Source organism: Anomaloglossus baeobatrachus, unplaced genomic scaffold (assembly GCF_048569485.1).
Source record: "Anomaloglossus baeobatrachus isolate aAnoBae1 unplaced genomic scaffold, aAnoBae1.hap1 Scaffold_2452, whole genome shotgun sequence".
Classification (NCBI taxonomy): domain Eukaryota; kingdom Metazoa; phylum Chordata; class Amphibia; order Anura; family Aromobatidae; genus Anomaloglossus; species Anomaloglossus baeobatrachus.
Genome location: NW_027442067.1, coordinates 95720 through 111208, shown reverse-complemented (window position 1 = coordinate 111208; position 15489 = coordinate 95720). Strand labels below are relative to the sequence as shown.

The window sequence follows — 15489 nt, the reverse complement described above, 5'->3', positions numbered from 1 at the left end:
GTGCACAGTTCAAACGGAAAATACATCAACAGGCAGACTACAGAAAAGCTTACTATCAAAGGTTAGAGGGGGGCTTTCTCAGAGGGCTTTTTACAGTTTTTCTATTCCCAATTAGCCGTTTAAGTGTACTTATTGAAAGTAGTAATTCTTTCATAGGCCGCCCTTTCTTAGTATTTGACGTTCCTTATATTGCGGTATGAGGCTTCGCAGTAGGTTGCAAACATTCATCACCCATGACTGTCCCCAATTGAGCTCAGAAGCTCAATGTCTATCATGACCTCTCTTTTAGAATGTCCAAGAGCAAGCAAACTATTCCTCCAGGAGAGGGCGCCAACAGACTACTAAAGAGATCATCATTACTCAAAGAAAACCCCAAAAACCAATGCATGATAGGAATAAACAGGTAACTTTCTTTGGAGTGGAAGCGGAGAGATCGCACCAGATGCCAATTCTAGATGTTATCACACCTGTGGTCACTGCAGCAGCAGGTGAATCCACTTTGTCCAAAAGGGATCTATTCCATTCAATTGCAAATGATCTAGATAAGACAGAGAACTGCAGCACGGGGACATAGCCGAGTTGGTCAGGTTGAGTGGTGATGAGTTTGCTATTTGGATGAATAAAGAAAGTCAAAAGTGTGAAAGATAAAAAACAAAAGGAGGAAGTGTGAAAAGTGAATGGGCCAAATTGAGGTGCATATGAAGACGTATGCTTTCTTCCAATTCATTAAATCGGGCTAATATGAATCAGGTGAATTGAGTTCTGCTTTTGGAAACTGGGTTAAGAAGGGGTGCACCGTTCCTGGAGGTACTGCAATACCAGGTCAATGCGTGGAGTGGACAGAGCAAGCTCTTTTTCCATCTCCCTGTTCTAAAAATCCATTTAATATATGGTCCCCAGATAGGGGACGTATCAGATATTAAACTGATAAGAACAGATACTACACTTGATCTTAGCCAAAAGGCCGAGAAGCGATAACCAGAATTGGTTTGGGCCTCGAGTGGCACCCTGGCCTATGCCGGACACATCTTAGGGAGAGAGAGCGAGAGGGAGACAAACCCACGCCTACACAAGACATTTTGTCACCCAAGCCAACCCTTGAAAAGGCTGCTTTGCAGAGCCAAAACAAGAAGAATGGTGCGTTTTGCAGCCGCCGCCCACTGCAATGAATCTGAATAACTCCTCCTTTAGGGCGCAAGCAACTCCCCTCCCCCTTGCAGTCTTTCCAATTCACGATACAAAAAGACGGACAGGACAGGTTGCCTGACTTTCCGTCACTGCCACCCTTTGCCATCCTTACCCGTAGAAAGCCCTTTCATCATCCCCAAACCCTAATCTTTTCCCTTTCCTTCCCAGCCCCCAAACCCTGCCCTCTGTACCTTTCTCACCACCCGCTTCCCTTCTCCTGTCATCCCCCTACCACCCGGGAAAAAAAGAGATTGCCCCCTCCTTCCACTAGCCCACCCTCCCACCCAAAGAACAACTTCTTCTGCGCAGCTTGTTTTCTAGGCAGCAGCGCTATTGTGATGTCATCGGGGGGCATTGTGACAAGCCGCCAGTGTTCCGTCTCTTCATGTTGTGCACAGTTCAAACGGAAAATACATCAACAGGCAGACTACAGAAAAGCTTACTATCAAAGGTTAGAGGGGGGCTTTCTCAGAGGGCTTTTTACAGTTTTTCTATTCCCAATTAGCCGTTTAAGTGTACTTATTGAAAGTAGTAATTCTTTCATAGGCCGCCCTTTCTTAGTATTTGACGTTCCTTATATTGCGGTATGAGGCTTCGCAGTAGGTTGCAAACATTCATCACCCATGACTGTCCCCAATTGAGCTCAGAAGCTCAATGTCTATCATGACCTCTCTTTTAGAATGTCCAAGAGCAAGCAAACTATTCCTCCAGGAGAGGGCGCCAACAGACTACTAAAGAGATCATCATTACTCAAAGAAAACCCCAAAAACCAATGCATGATAGGAATAAACAGGTAACTTTCTTTGGAGTGGAAGCGGAGAGATCGCACCAGATGCCAATTCTAGATGTTATCACACCTGTGGTCACTGCAGCAGCAGGTGAATCCACTTTGTCCAAAAGGGATCTATTCCATTCAATTGCAAATGATCTAGATAAGACAGAGAACTGCAGCACGGGGACATAGCCGAGTTGGTCAGGTTGAGTGGTGATGAGTTTGCTATTTGGATGAATAAAGAAAGTCAAAAGTGTGAAAGATAAAAAACAAAAGGAGGAAGTGTGAAAAGTGAATGGGCCAAATTGAGGTGCATATGAAGACGTATGCTTTCTTCCAATTCATTAAATCGGGCTAATATGAATCAGGTGAATTGAGTTCTGCTTTTGGAAACTGGGTTAAGAAGGGGTGCACCGTTCCTGGAGGTACTGCAATACCAGGTCAATGCGTGGAGTGGACAGAGCAAGCTCTTTTTCCATCTCCCTGTTCTAAAAATCCATTTAATATATGGTCCCCAGATAGGGGACGTATCAGATATTAAACTGATAAGAACAGATTTTGATTTAATGAAGCTTTCCAAAGCACCGCAAAAAATGCATGACCGAAGTCACACCAAAAACAGTGCAAAGGCTAGGATTCGTGTGGACCCCTCCGTGAGGAGAGGGTCCCCAAAAATCAACCCCGTCCCTCCGAGCCAGAAGGCCACAGCAAGGGTCAGGGATCTTCGGTGCTCCCCCAAGCCGAAGCCTGGTTGAGCCTTGTCGTTGCTCCCAGCGTCCACCCAGGCATCTTACCCAAGTGGAGTAGAGAGCTACTAGTTGTTGGTTTCGCAGCCGAAACTGCCCGGACCGTCAACCGGTGTTGGTTTCTCAGCCCAAGGCTAACCGGACCTCCAACCGGGTGTTGGTTTCTCAGCCGAAGCTGACCCGGACCTCCAACCGGGTGTTGGTTTCTCAGCCGAAGCTGACCCAGACCTCCAACCGGGTGTTGGTTTCTCAGCCGAAGCTGACCCGGACCTCCAACCGGGTGTTGGTTTCTCAGCCCAAAGCTGAACGGACCTCCGACCATGATTATAAAAATTTCCCTTCCTAGCCAGAAGGCCGGGATAGAGCAATATGCTCAGAAAGTATGAAAGGGCAAGGTACGGTGTGCTACAGAGCCCAAGGCTCGCCGGGGTCCCAAGCCAGCAAGCTCAGACTCACTCCAGGGTCGTCAGTCCTGGGGCACATTGCACCATAGCCCCCACACTTACTCAGTCTAATAGCCTCGATCCTGGTAGGGCCATGTTTTCCTCTAGATGAATATACTATACATCAAGAGTACTAGCAAGCGCAACCTTCCAGTGTGCATTGCATCTGCCGAGCCTCACAGATACTACACTTGATCTTAGCCAAAAGGCCGAGAAGCGATAACCAGAATTGGTTTGGGCCTCGAGTGGCACCCTGGCCTATGCCGGACACATCTTAGGGAGAGAGAGCGAGAGGGAGACAAACCCACGCCTACACAAGACATTTTGTCACCCAAGCCAACCCTTGAAAAGGCTGCTTTGCAGAGCCAAAACAAGAAGAATGGTGCGTTTTGCAGCCGCCGCCCACTGCAATGAATCTGAATAACTCCTCCTTTAGGGCGCAAGCAACTCCCCTCCCCCTTGCAGTCTTTCCAATTCACGATACAAAAAGACGGACAGGACAGGTTGCCTGACTTTCCGTCACTGCCACCCTTTGCCATCCTTACCCGTAGAAAGCCCTTTCATCATCCCCAAACCCTAATCTTTTCCCTTTCCTTCCCAGCCCCCAAACCCTGCCCTCTGTACCTTTCTCACCACCCGCTTCCCTTCTCCTGTCATCCCCCTACCACCCGGGAAAAAAAGAGATTGCCCCCTCCTTCCACTAGCCCACCCTCCCACCCAAAGAACAACTTCTTCTGCGCAGCTTGTTTTCTAGGCAGCAGCGCTATTGTGATGTCATCGGGGGGCATTGTGACAAGCCGCCAGTGTTCCGTCTCTTCATGTTGTGCACAGTTCAAACGGAAAATACATCAACAGGCAGACTACAGAAAAGCTTACTATCAAAGGTTAGAGGGGGGCTTTCTCAGAGGGCTTTTTACAGTTTTTCTATTCCCAATTAGCCGTTTAAGTGTACTTATTGAAAGTAGTAATTCTTTCATAGGCCGCCCTTACTTAGTATTTGACGTTCCTTATATTGCGGTATGAGGCTTCGCAGTAGGTTGCAAACATTCATCACCCATGACTGTCCCCAATTGAGCTCAGAAGCTCAATGTCTATCATGACCTCTCTTTTAGAATGTCCAAGAGCAAGCAAACTATTCCTCCAGGAGAGGGCGCCAACAGACTACTAAAGAGATCATCATTACTCAAAGAAAACCCCAAAAACCAATGCATGATAGGAATAAACAGGTAACTTTCTTTGGAGTGGAAGCGGAGAGATCGCACCAGATGCCAATTCTAGATGTTATCACACCTGTGGTCACTGCAGCAGCAGGTGAATCCACTTTGTCCAAAAGGGATCTATTCCATTCAATTGCAAATGATCTAGATAAGACAGAGAACTGCAGCACGGGGACATAGCCGAGTTGGTCAGGTTGAGTGGTGATGAGTTTGCTATTTGGATGAATAAAGAAAGTCAAAAGTGTGAAAGATAAAAAACAAAAGGAGGAAGTGTGAAAAGTGAATGGGCCAAATTGAGGTGCATATGAAGACGTATGCTTTCTTCCAATTCATTAAATCGGGCTAATATGAATCAGGTGAATTGAGTTCTGCTTTTGGAAACTGGGTTAAGAAGGGGTGCACCGTTCCTGGAGGTACTGCAATACCAGGTCAATGCGTGGAGTGGACAGAGCAAGCTCTTTTTCCATCTCCCTGTTCTAAAAATCCATTTAATATATGGTCCCCAGATAGGGGACGTATCAGATATTAAACTGATAAGAACAGATTTTGATTTAATGAAGCTTTCCAAAGCACCGCAAAAAATGCATGACCGAAGTCACACCAAAAACAGTGCAAAGGCTAGGATTCGTGTGGACCCCTCCGTGAGGAGAGGGTCCCCAAAAATCAACCCCGTCCCTCCGAGCCAGAAGGCCACAGCAAGGGTCAGGGATCTTCGGTGCTCCCCCAAGCCGAAGCCTGGTTGAGCCTTGTCGTTGCTCCCAGCGTCCACCCAGGCATCTTACCCAAGTGGAGTAGAGAGCTACTAGTTGTTGGTTTCGCAGCCGAAACTGCCCGGACCGTCAACCGGTGTTGGTTTCTCAGCCCAAGGCTAACCGGACCTCCAACCGGGTGTTGGTTTCTCAGCCGAAGCTGACCCGGACCTCCAACCGGGTGTTGGTTTCTCAGCCGAAGCTGACCCAGACCTCCAACCGGGTGTTGGTTTCTCAGCCGAAGCTGACCCGGACCTCCAACCGGGTGTTGGTTTCTCAGCCCAAAGCTGAACGGACCTCCGACCATGATTATAAAAATTTCCCTTCCTAGCCAGAAGGCCGGGATAGAGCAATATGCTCAGAAAGTATGAAAGGGCAAGGTACGGTGTGCTACAGAGCCCAAGGCTCGCCGGGGTCCCAAGCCAGCAAGCTCAGACTCACTCCAGGGTCGTCAGTCCTGGGGCACATTGCACCATAGCCCCCACACTTACTCAGTCTAATAGCCTCGATCCTGGTAGGGCCATGTTTTCCTCTAGATGAATATACTATACATCAAGAGTACTAGCAAGCGCAACCTTCCAGTGTGCATTGCATCTGCCGAGCCTCACAGATACTACACTTGATCTTAGCCAAAAGGCCGAGAAGCGATAACCAGAATTGGTTTGGGCCTCGAGTGGCACCCTGGCCTATGCCGGACACATCTTAGGGAGAGAGAGCGAGAGGGAGACAAACCCACGCCTACACAAGACATTTTGTCACCCAAGCCAACCCTTGAAAAGGCTGCTTTGCAGAGCCAAAACAAGAAGAATGGTGCGTTTTGCAGCCGCCGCCCACTGCAATGAATCTGAATAACTCCTCCTTTAGGGCGCAAGCAACTCCCCTCCCCCTTGCAGTCTTTCCAATTCACGATACAAAAAGACGGACAGGACAGGTTGCCTGACTTTCCGTCACTGCCACCCTTTGCCATCCTTACCCGTAGAAAGCCCTTTCATCATCCCCAAACCCTAATCTTTTCCCTTTCCTTCCCAGCCCCCAAACCCTGCCCTCTGTACCTTTCTCACCACCCGCTTCCCTTCTCCTGTCATCCCCCTACCACCCGGGAAAAAAAGAGATTGCCCCCTCCTTCCACTAGCCCACCCTCCCACCCAAAGAACAACTTCTTCTGCGCAGCTTGTTTTCTAGGCAGCAGCGCTATTGTGATGTCATCGGGGGGCATTGTGACAAGCCGCCAGTGTTCCGTCTCTTCATGTTGTGCACAGTTCAAACGGAAAATACATCAACAGGCAGACTACAGAAAAGCTTACTATCAAAGGTTAGAGGGGGGCTTTCTCAGAGGGCTTTTTACAGTTTTTCTATTCCCAATTAGCCGTTTAAGTGTACTTATTGAAAGTAGTAATTCTTTCATAGGCCGCCCTTTCTTAGTATTTGACGTTCCTTATATTGCGGTATGAGGCTTCGCAGTAGGTTGCAAACATTCATCACCCATGACTGTCCCCAATTGAGCTCAGAAGCTCAATGTCTATCATGACCTCTCTTTTAGAATGTCCAAGAGCAAGCAAACTATTCCTCCAGGAGAGGGCGCCAACAGACTACTAAAGAGATCATCATTACTCAAAGAAAACCCCAAAAACCAATGCATGATAGGAATAAACAGGTAACTTTCTTTGGAGTGGAAGCGGAGAGATCGCACCAGATGCCAATTCTAGATGTTATCACACCTGTGGTCACTGCAGCAGCAGGTGAATCCACTTTGTCCAAAAGGGATCTATTCCATTCAATTGCAAATGATCTAGATAAGACAGAGAACTGCAGCACGGGGACATAGCCGAGTTGGTCAGGTTGAGTGGTGATGAGTTTGCTATTTGGATGAATAAAGAAAGTCAAAAGTGTGAAAGATAAAAAACAAAAGGAGGAAGTGTGAAAAGTGAATGGGCCAAATTGAGGTGCATATGAAGACGTATGCTTTCTTCCAATTCATTAAATCGGGCTAATATGAATCAGGTGAATTGAGTTCTGCTTTTGGAAACTGGGTTAAGAAGGGGTGCACCGTTCCTGGAGGTACTGCAATACCAGGTCAATGCGTGGAGTGGACAGAGCAAGCTCTTTTTCCATCTCCCTGTTCTAAAAATCCATTTAATATATGGTCCCCAGATAGGGGACGTATCAGATATTAAACTGATAAGAACAGATTTTGATTTAATGAAGCTTTCCAAAGCACCGCAAAAAATGCATGACCGAAGTCACACCAAAAACAGTGCAAAGGCTAGGATTCGTGTGGACCCCTCCGTGAGGAGAGGGTCCCCAAAAATCAACCCCGTCCCTCCGAGCCAGAAGGCCACAGCAAGGGTCAGGGATCTTCGGTGCTCCCCCAAGCCGAAGCCTGGTTGAGCCTTGTCGTTGCTCCCAGCGTCCACCCAGGCATCTTACCCAAGTGGAGTAGAGAGCTACTAGTTGTTGGTTTCGCAGCCGAAACTGCCCGGACCGTCAACCGGTGTTGGTTTCTCAGCCCAAGGCTAACCGGACCTCCAACCGGGTGTTGGTTTCTCAGCCGAAGCTGACCCGGACCTCCAACCGGGTGTTGGTTTCTCAGCCGAAGCTGACCCAGACCTCCAACCGGGTGTTGGTTTCTCAGCCGAAGCTGACCCGGACCTCCAACCGGGTGTTGGTTTCTCAGCCCAAAGCTGAACGGACCTCCGACCATGATTATAAAAATTTCCCTTCCTAGCCAGAAGGCCGGGATAGAGCAATATGCTCAGAAAGTATGAAAGGGCAAGGTACGGTGTGCTACAGAGCCCAAGGCTCGCCGGGGTCCCAAGCCAGCAAGCTCAGACTCACTCCAGGGTCGTCAGTCCTGGGGCACATTGCACCATAGCCCCCACACTTACTCAGTCTAATAGCCTCGATCCTGGTAGGGCCATGTTTTCCTCTAGATGAATATACTATACATCAAGAGTACTAGCAAGCGCAACCTTCCAGTGTGCATTGCATCTGCCGAGCCTCACAGATACTACACTTGATCTTAGCCAAAAGGCCGAGAAGCGATAACCAGAATTGGTTTGGGCCTCGAGTGGCACCCTGGCCTATGCCGGACACATCTTAGGGAGAGAGAGCGAGAGGGAGACAAACCCACGCCTACACAAGACATTTTGTCACCCAAGCCAACCCTTGAAAAGGCTGCTTTGCAGAGCCAAAACAAGAAGAATGGTGCGTTTTGCAGCCGCCGCCCACTGCAATGAATCTGAATAACTCCTCCTTTAGGGCGCAAGCAACTCCCCTCCCCCTTGCAGTCTTTCCAATTCACGATACAAAAAGACGGACAGGACAGGTTGCCTGACTTTCCGTCACTGCCACCCTTTGCCATCCTTACCCGTAGAAAGCCCTTTCATCATCCCCAAACCCTAATCTTTTCCCTTTCCTTCCCAGCCCCCAAACCCTGCCCTCTGTACCTTTCTCACCACCCGCTTCCCTTCTCCTGTCATCCCCCTACCACCCGGGAAAAAAAGAGATTGCCCCCTCCTTCCACTAGCCCACCCTCCCACCCAAAGAACAACTTCTTCTGCGCAGCTTGTTTTCTAGGCAGCAGCGCTATTGTGATGTCATCGGGGGGCATTGTGACAAGCCGCCAGTGTTCCGTCTCTTCATGTTGTGCACAGTTCAAACGGAAAATACATCAACAGGCAGACTACAGAAAAGCTTACTATCAAAGGTTAGAGGGGGGCTTTCTCAGAGGGCTTTTTACAGTTTTTCTATTCCCAATTAGCCGTTTAAGTGTACTTATTGAAAGTAGTAATTCTTTCATAGGCCGCCCTTTCTTAGTATTTGACGTTCCTTATATTGCGGTATGAGGCTTCGCAGTAGGTTGCAAACATTCATCACCCATGACTGTCCCCAATTGAGCTCAGAAGCTCAATGTCTATCATGACCTCTCTTTTAGAATGTCCAAGAGCAAGCAAACTATTCCTCCAGGAGAGGGCGCCAACAGACTACTAAAGAGATCATCATTACTCAAAGAAAACCCCAAAAACCAATGCATGATAGGAATAAACAGGTAACTTTCTTTGGAGTGGAAGCGGAGAGATCGCACCAGATGCCAATTCTAGATGTTATCACACCTGTGGTCACTGCAGCAGCAGGTGAATCCACTTTGTCCAAAAGGGATCTATTCCATTCAATTGCAAATGATCTAGATAAGACAGAGAACTGCAGCACGGGGACATAGCCGAGTTGGTCAGGTTGAGTGGTGATGAGTTTGCTATTTGGATGAATAAAGAAAGTCAAAAGTGTGAAAGATAAAAAACAAAAGGAGGAAGTGTGAAAAGTGAATGGGCCAAATTGAGGTGCATATGAAGACGTATGCTTTCTTCCAATTCATTAAATCGGGCTAATATGAATCAGGTGAATTGAGTTCTGCTTTTGGAAACTGGGTTAAGAAGGGGTGCACCGTTCCTGGAGGTACTGCAATACCAGGTCAATGCGTGGAGTGGACAGAGCAAGCTCTTTTTCCATCTCCCTGTTCTAAAAATCCATTTAATATATGGTCCCCAGATAGGGGACGTATCAGATATTAAACTGATAAGAACAGATACTACACTTGATCTTAGCCAAAAGGCCGAGAAGCGATAACCAGAATTGGTTTGGGCCTCGAGTGGCACCCTGGCCTATGCCGGACACATCTTAGGGAGAGAGAGCGAGAGGGAGACAAACCCACGCCTACACAAGACATTTTGTCACCCAAGCCAACCCTTGAAAAGGCTGCTTTGCAGAGCCAAAACAAGAAGAATGGTGCGTTTTGCAGCCGCCGCCCACTGCAATGAATCTGAATAACTCCTCCTTTAGGGCGCAAGCAACTCCCCTCCCCCTTGCAGTCTTTCCAATTCACGATACAAAAAGACGGACAGGACAGGTTGCCTGACTTTCCGTCACTGCCACCCTTTGCCATCCTTACCCGTAGAAAGCCCTTTCATCATCCCCAAACCCTAATCTTTTCCCTTTCCTTCCCAGCCCCCAAACCCTGCCCTCTGTACCTTTCTCACCACCCGCTTCCCTTCTCCTGTCATCCCCCTACCACCCGGGAAAAAAAGAGATTGCCCCCTCCTTCCACTAGCCCACCCTCCCACCCAAAGAACAACTTCTTCTGCGCAGCTTGTTTTCTAGGCAGCAGCGCTATTGTGATGTCATCGGGGGGCATTGTGACAAGCCGCCAGTGTTCCGTCTCTTCATGTTGTGCACAGTTCAAACGGAAAATACATCAACAGGCAGACTACAGAAAAGCTTACTATCAAAGGTTAGAGGGGGGCTTTCTCAGAGGGCTTTTTACAGTTTTTCTATTCCCAATTAGCCGTTTAAGTGTACTTATTGAAAGTAGTAATTCTTTCATAGGCCGCCCTTTCTTAGTATTTGACGTTCCTTATATTGCGGTATGAGGCTTCGCAGTAGGTTGCAAACATTCATCACCCATGACTGTCCCCAATTGAGCTCAGAAGCTCAATGTCTATCATGACCTCTCTTTTAGAATGTCCAAGAGCAAGCAAACTATTCCTCCAGGAGAGGGCGCCAACAGACTACTAAAGAGATCATCATTACTCAAAGAAAACCCCAAAAACCAATGCATGATAGGAATAAACAGGTAACTTTCTTTGGAGTGGAAGCGGAGAGATCGCACCAGATGCCAATTCTAGATGTTATCACACCTGTGGTCACTGCAGCAGCAGGTGAATCCACTTTGTCCAAAAGGGATCTATTCCATTCAATTGCAAATGATCTAGATAAGACAGAGAACTGCAGCACGGGGACATAGCCGAGTTGGTCAGGTTGAGTGGTGATGAGTTTGCTATTTGGATGAATAAAGAAAGTCAAAAGTGTGAAAGATAAAAAACAAAAGGAGGAAGTGTGAAAAGTGAATGGGCCAAATTGAGGTGCATATGAAGACGTATGCTTTCTTCCAATTCATTAAATCGGGCTAATATGAATCAGGTGAATTGAGTTCTGCTTTTGGAAACTGGGTTAAGAAGGGGTGCACCGTTCCTGGAGGTACTGCAATACCAGGTCAATGCGTGGAGTGGACAGAGCAAGCTCTTTTTCCATCTCCCTGTTCTAAAAATCCATTTAATATATGGTCCCCAGATAGGGGACGTATCAGATATTAAACTGATAAGAACAGATTTTTGATTTAATGAAGCTTTCCAAAGCACCGCAAAAAATGCATGACCGAAGTCACACCAAAAACAGTGCAAAGGCTAGGATTCGTGTGGACCCCTCCGTGAGGAGAGGGTCCCCAAAAATCAACCCCGTCCCTCCGAGCCAGAAGGCCACAGCAAGGGTCAGGGATCTTCGGTGCTCCCCCAAGCCGAAGCCTGGTTGAGCCTTGTCGTTGCTCCCAGCGTCCACCCAGGCATCTTACCCAAGTGGAGTAGAGAGCTACTAGTTGTTGGTTTCGCAGCCGAAACTGCCCGGACCGTCAACCGGTGTTGGTTTCTCAGCCCAAGGCTAACCGGACCTCCAACCGGGTGTTGGTTTCTCAGCCGAAGCTGACCCGGACCTCCAACCGGGTGTTGGTTTCTCAGCCGAAGCTGACCCGGACCTCCAACCGGGTGTTGGTTTCTCAGCCGAAGCTGACCCGGACCTCCAACCGGGTGTTGGTTTCTCAGCCCAAAGCTGAACGGACCTCCGACCATGATTATAAAAATTTCCCTTCCTAGCCAGAAGGCCGGGATAGAGCAATATGCTCAGAAAGTATGAAAGGGCAAGGTACGGTGTGCTACAGAGCCCAAGGCTTGCCGGGGTCCAAAGCCAGCAAGCTCAGACTCACTCCAGGGTCGTCAATCCTGGGGCACATTGCACCATAGCCCCCACACTTACTCAGTCTAATAGCCTCGATCCTGGTAGGGCCATGGTTTCCTCTAGATGGATATACTATCCTCCCAAAGTACTAACAAGCGCAACCTTCCAGTGTGCATTGCATCATTGTACTAAGGTGGCCGGAGCCTTAAACCACCTTTTCGAACAGATACTACACTTGATCTTAGCCAAAAGGCCGAGAAGCGATAACCAGAATTGGTTTGGGCCTCGAGTGGCACCCTGGCCTATGCCGGACACATCTTAGGGAGAGAGAGCGAGAGGGAGACAAACCCACGCCTACACAAGACATTTTGTCACCCAAGCCAACCCTTGAAAAGGCTGCTTTGCAGAGCCAAAACAAGAAGAATGGTGCGTTTTGCAGCCGCCGCCCACTGCAATGAATCTGAATAACTCCTCCTTTAGGGCGCAAGCAACTCCCCTCCCCCTTGCAGTCTTTCCAATTCACGATACAAAAAGACGGACAGGACAGGTTGCCTGACTTTCCGTCACTGCCACCCTTTGCCATCCTTACCCGTAGAAAGCCCTTTCATCATCCCCAAACCCTAATCTTTTCCCTTTCCTTCCCAGCCCCCAAACCCTGCCCTCTGTACCTTTCTCACCACCCGCTTCCCTTCTCCTGTCATCCCCCTACCACCCGGGAAAAAAAGAGATTGCCCCCTCCTTCCACTAGCCCACCCTCCCACCCAAAGAACAACTTCTTCTGCGCAGCTTGTTTTCTAGGCAGCAGCGCTATTGTGATGTCATCGGGGGGCATTGTGACAAGCCGCCAGTGTTCCGTCTCTTCATGTTGTGCACAGTTCAAACGGAAAATACATCAACAGGCAGACTACAGAAAAGCTTACTATCAAAGGTTAGAGGGGGGCTTTCTCAGAGGGCTTTTTACAGTTTTTCTATTCCCAATTAGCCGTTTAAGTGTACTTATTGAAAGTAGTAATTCTTTCATAGGCCGCCCTTTCTTAGTATTTGACGTTCCTTATATTGCGGTATGAGGCTTCGCAGTAGGTTGCAAACATTCATCACCCATGACTGTCCCCAATTGAGCTCAGAAGCTCAATGTCTATCATGACCTCTCTTTTAGAATGTCCAAGAGCAAGCAAACTATTCCTCCAGGAGAGGGCGCCAACAGACTACTAAAGAGATCATCATTACTCAAAGAAAACCCCAAAAACCAATGCATGATAGGAATAAACAGGTAACTTTCTTTGGAGTGGAAGCGGAGAGATCGCACCAGATGCCAATTCTAGATGTTATCACACCTGTGGTCACTGCAGCAGCAGGTGAATCCACTTTGTCCAAAAGGGATCTATTCCATTCAATTGCAAATGATCTAGATAAGACAGAGAACTGCAGCACGGGGACATAGCCGAGTTGGTCAGGTTGAGTGGTGATGAGTTTGCTATTTGGATGAATAAAGAAAGTCAAAAGTGTGAAAGATAAAAAACAAAAGGAGGAAGTGTGAAAAGTGAATGGGCCAAATTGAGGTGCATATGAAGACGTATGCTTTCTTCCAATTCATTAAATCGGGCTAATATGAATCAGGTGAATTGAGTTCTGCTTTTGGAAACTGGGTTAAGAAGGGGTGCACCGTTCCTGGAGGTACTGCAATACCAGGTCAATGCGTGGAGTGGACAGAGCAAGCTCTTTTTCCATCTCCCTGTTCTAAAAATCCATTTAATATATGGTCCCCAGATAGGGGACGTATCAGATATTAAACTGATAAGAACAGATACTACACTTGATCTTAGCCAAAAGGCCGAGAAGCGATAACCAGAATTGGTTTGGGCCTCGAGTGGCACCCTGGCCTATGCCGGACACATCTTAGGGAGAGAGAGCGAGAGGGAGACAAACCCACGCCTACACAAGACATTTTGTCACCCAAGCCAACCCTTGAAAAGGCTGCTTTGCAGAGCCAAAACAAGAAGAATGGTGCGTTTTGCAGCCGCCGCCCACTGCAATGAATCTGAATAACTCCTCCTTTAGGGCGCAAGCAACTCCCCTCCCCCTTGCAGTCTTTCCAATTCACGATACAAAAAGACGGACAGGACAGGTTGCCTGACTTTCCGTCACTGCCACCCTTTGCCATCCTTACCCGTAGAAAGCCCTTTCATCATCCCCAAACCCTAATCTTTTCCCTTTCCTTCCCAGCCCCCAAACCCTGCCCTCTGTACCTTTCTCACCACCCGCTTCCCTTCTCCTGTCATCCCCCTACCACCCGGGAAAAAAAGAGATTGCCCCCTCCTTCCACTAGCCCACCCTCCCACCCAAAGAACAACTTCTTCTGCGCAGCTTGTTTTCTAGGCAGCAGCGCTATTGTGATGTCATCGGGGGGCATTGTGACAAGCCGCCAGTGTTCCGTCTCTTCATGTTGTGCACAGTTCAAACGGAAAATACATCAACAGGCAGACTACAGAAAAGCTTACTATCAAAGGTTAGAGGGGGGCTTTCTCAGAGGGCTTTTTACAGTTTTTCTATTCCCAATTAGCCGTTTAAGTGTACTTATTGAAAGTAGTAATTCTTTCATAGGCCGCCCTTTCTTAGTATTTGACGTTCCTTATATTGCGGTATGAGGCTTCGCAGTAGGTTGCAAACATTCATCACCCATGACTGTCCCCAATTGAGCTCAGAAGCTCAATGTCTATCATGACCTCTCTTTTAGAATGTCCAAGAGCAAGCAAACTATTCCTCCAGGAGAGGGCGCCAACAGACTACTAAAGAGATCATCATTACTCAAAGAAAACCCCAAAAACCAATGCATGATAGGAATAAACAGGTAACTTTCTTTGGAGTGGAAGCGGAGAGATCGCACCAGATGCCAATTCTAGATGTTATCACACCTGTGGTCACTGCAGCAGCAGGTGAATCCACTTTGTCCAAAAGGGATCTATTCCATTCAATTGCAAATGATCTAGATAAGACAGAGAACTGCAGCACGGGGACATAGCCGAGTTGGTCAGGTTGAGTGGTGATGAGTTTGCTATTTGGATGAATAAAGAAAGTCAAAAGTGTGAAAGATAAAAAACAAAAGGAGGAAGTGTGAAAAGTGAATGGGCCAAATTGAGGTGCATATGAAGACGTATGCTTTCTTCCAATTCATTAAATCGGGCTAATATGAATCAGGTGAATTGAGTTCTGCTTTTGGAAACTGGGTTAAGAAGGGGTGCACCGTTCCTGGAGGTACTGCAATACCAGGTCAATGCGTGGAGTGGACAGAGCAAGCTCTTTTTCCATCTCCCTGTTCTAAAAATCCATTTAATATATGGTCCCCAGATAGGGGACGTATCAGATATTAAACTGATAAGAACAGATTTTGATTTAATGAAGCTTTCCAAAGCACCGCAAAAAATGCATGACCGAAGTCACACCAAAAACAGTGCAAAGGCTAGGATTCGTGTGGACCCCTCCGTGAGGAGAGGGTCCCCAAAAATCAACCCCGTCCCTCCGAGCCAGAAGGCCACAGCAAGGGTCAGGGATCTTCGGTGCTCCCCCAAGCCGAAGCCTGGTTGAGCCTTGTCGTTG

General features: G+C 47.9%; 8 non-coding genes and 4 pseudogenes across 8 annotated transcripts; all 12 read right to left on the bottom strand.

Annotated features, from left to right (window-relative positions):
• Positions 1-785: 785 nt before the first annotated feature.
• LOC142262393 (U2 spliceosomal RNA) lies at positions 786-976 on the bottom strand. Its single transcript, XR_012729785.1, has one exon. It is a non-coding gene; the product is annotated as a U2 spliceosomal RNA (small nuclear RNA).
• A 1387-nt stretch (positions 977-2363) lies between these two features.
• LOC142262464 (U2 spliceosomal RNA) lies at positions 2364-2559 on the bottom strand. Its single transcript, XR_012729845.1, has one exon. It is a non-coding gene; the product is annotated as a U2 spliceosomal RNA (small nuclear RNA).
• Positions 2560-3243: 684 nt separating this feature from the next.
• LOC142262484 (U2 spliceosomal RNA) lies at positions 3244-3370 on the bottom strand (annotated as a pseudogene).
• Positions 3371-4757: 1387 nt separating this feature from the next.
• Positions 4758-4953, bottom strand: LOC142262463 (U2 spliceosomal RNA). Its single transcript, XR_012729844.1, has one exon. It is a non-coding gene; the product is annotated as a U2 spliceosomal RNA (small nuclear RNA).
• Positions 4954-5637: 684 nt separating this feature from the next.
• LOC142262483 (U2 spliceosomal RNA) lies at positions 5638-5764 on the bottom strand (annotated as a pseudogene).
• Positions 5765-7151: 1387 nt separating this feature from the next.
• LOC142262462 (U2 spliceosomal RNA) lies at positions 7152-7347 on the bottom strand. The gene has a single exon (XR_012729843.1). It is a non-coding gene; the product is annotated as a U2 spliceosomal RNA (small nuclear RNA).
• Positions 7348-8031: 684 nt separating this feature from the next.
• LOC142262482 (U2 spliceosomal RNA) lies at positions 8032-8158 on the bottom strand (annotated as a pseudogene).
• Positions 8159-9545: 1387 nt separating this feature from the next.
• LOC142262392 (U2 spliceosomal RNA) lies at positions 9546-9736 on the bottom strand. Its single transcript, XR_012729784.1, has one exon. It is a non-coding gene; the product is annotated as a U2 spliceosomal RNA (small nuclear RNA).
• Positions 9737-11123: 1387 nt separating this feature from the next.
• On the bottom strand, positions 11124-11316 carry LOC142262456 (U2 spliceosomal RNA). The gene has a single exon (XR_012729837.1). It is a non-coding gene; the product is annotated as a U2 spliceosomal RNA (small nuclear RNA).
• A 701-nt stretch (positions 11317-12017) lies between these two features.
• LOC142262481 (U2 spliceosomal RNA) lies at positions 12018-12160 on the bottom strand (annotated as a pseudogene).
• Positions 12161-13547: 1387 nt separating this feature from the next.
• On the bottom strand, positions 13548-13738 carry LOC142262391 (U2 spliceosomal RNA). The gene has a single exon (XR_012729783.1). It is a non-coding gene; the product is annotated as a U2 spliceosomal RNA (small nuclear RNA).
• A 1387-nt stretch (positions 13739-15125) lies between these two features.
• On the bottom strand, positions 15126-15321 carry LOC142262461 (U2 spliceosomal RNA). The gene has a single exon (XR_012729842.1). It is a non-coding gene; the product is annotated as a U2 spliceosomal RNA (small nuclear RNA).
• Positions 15322-15489: the final 168 nt, after the last annotated feature.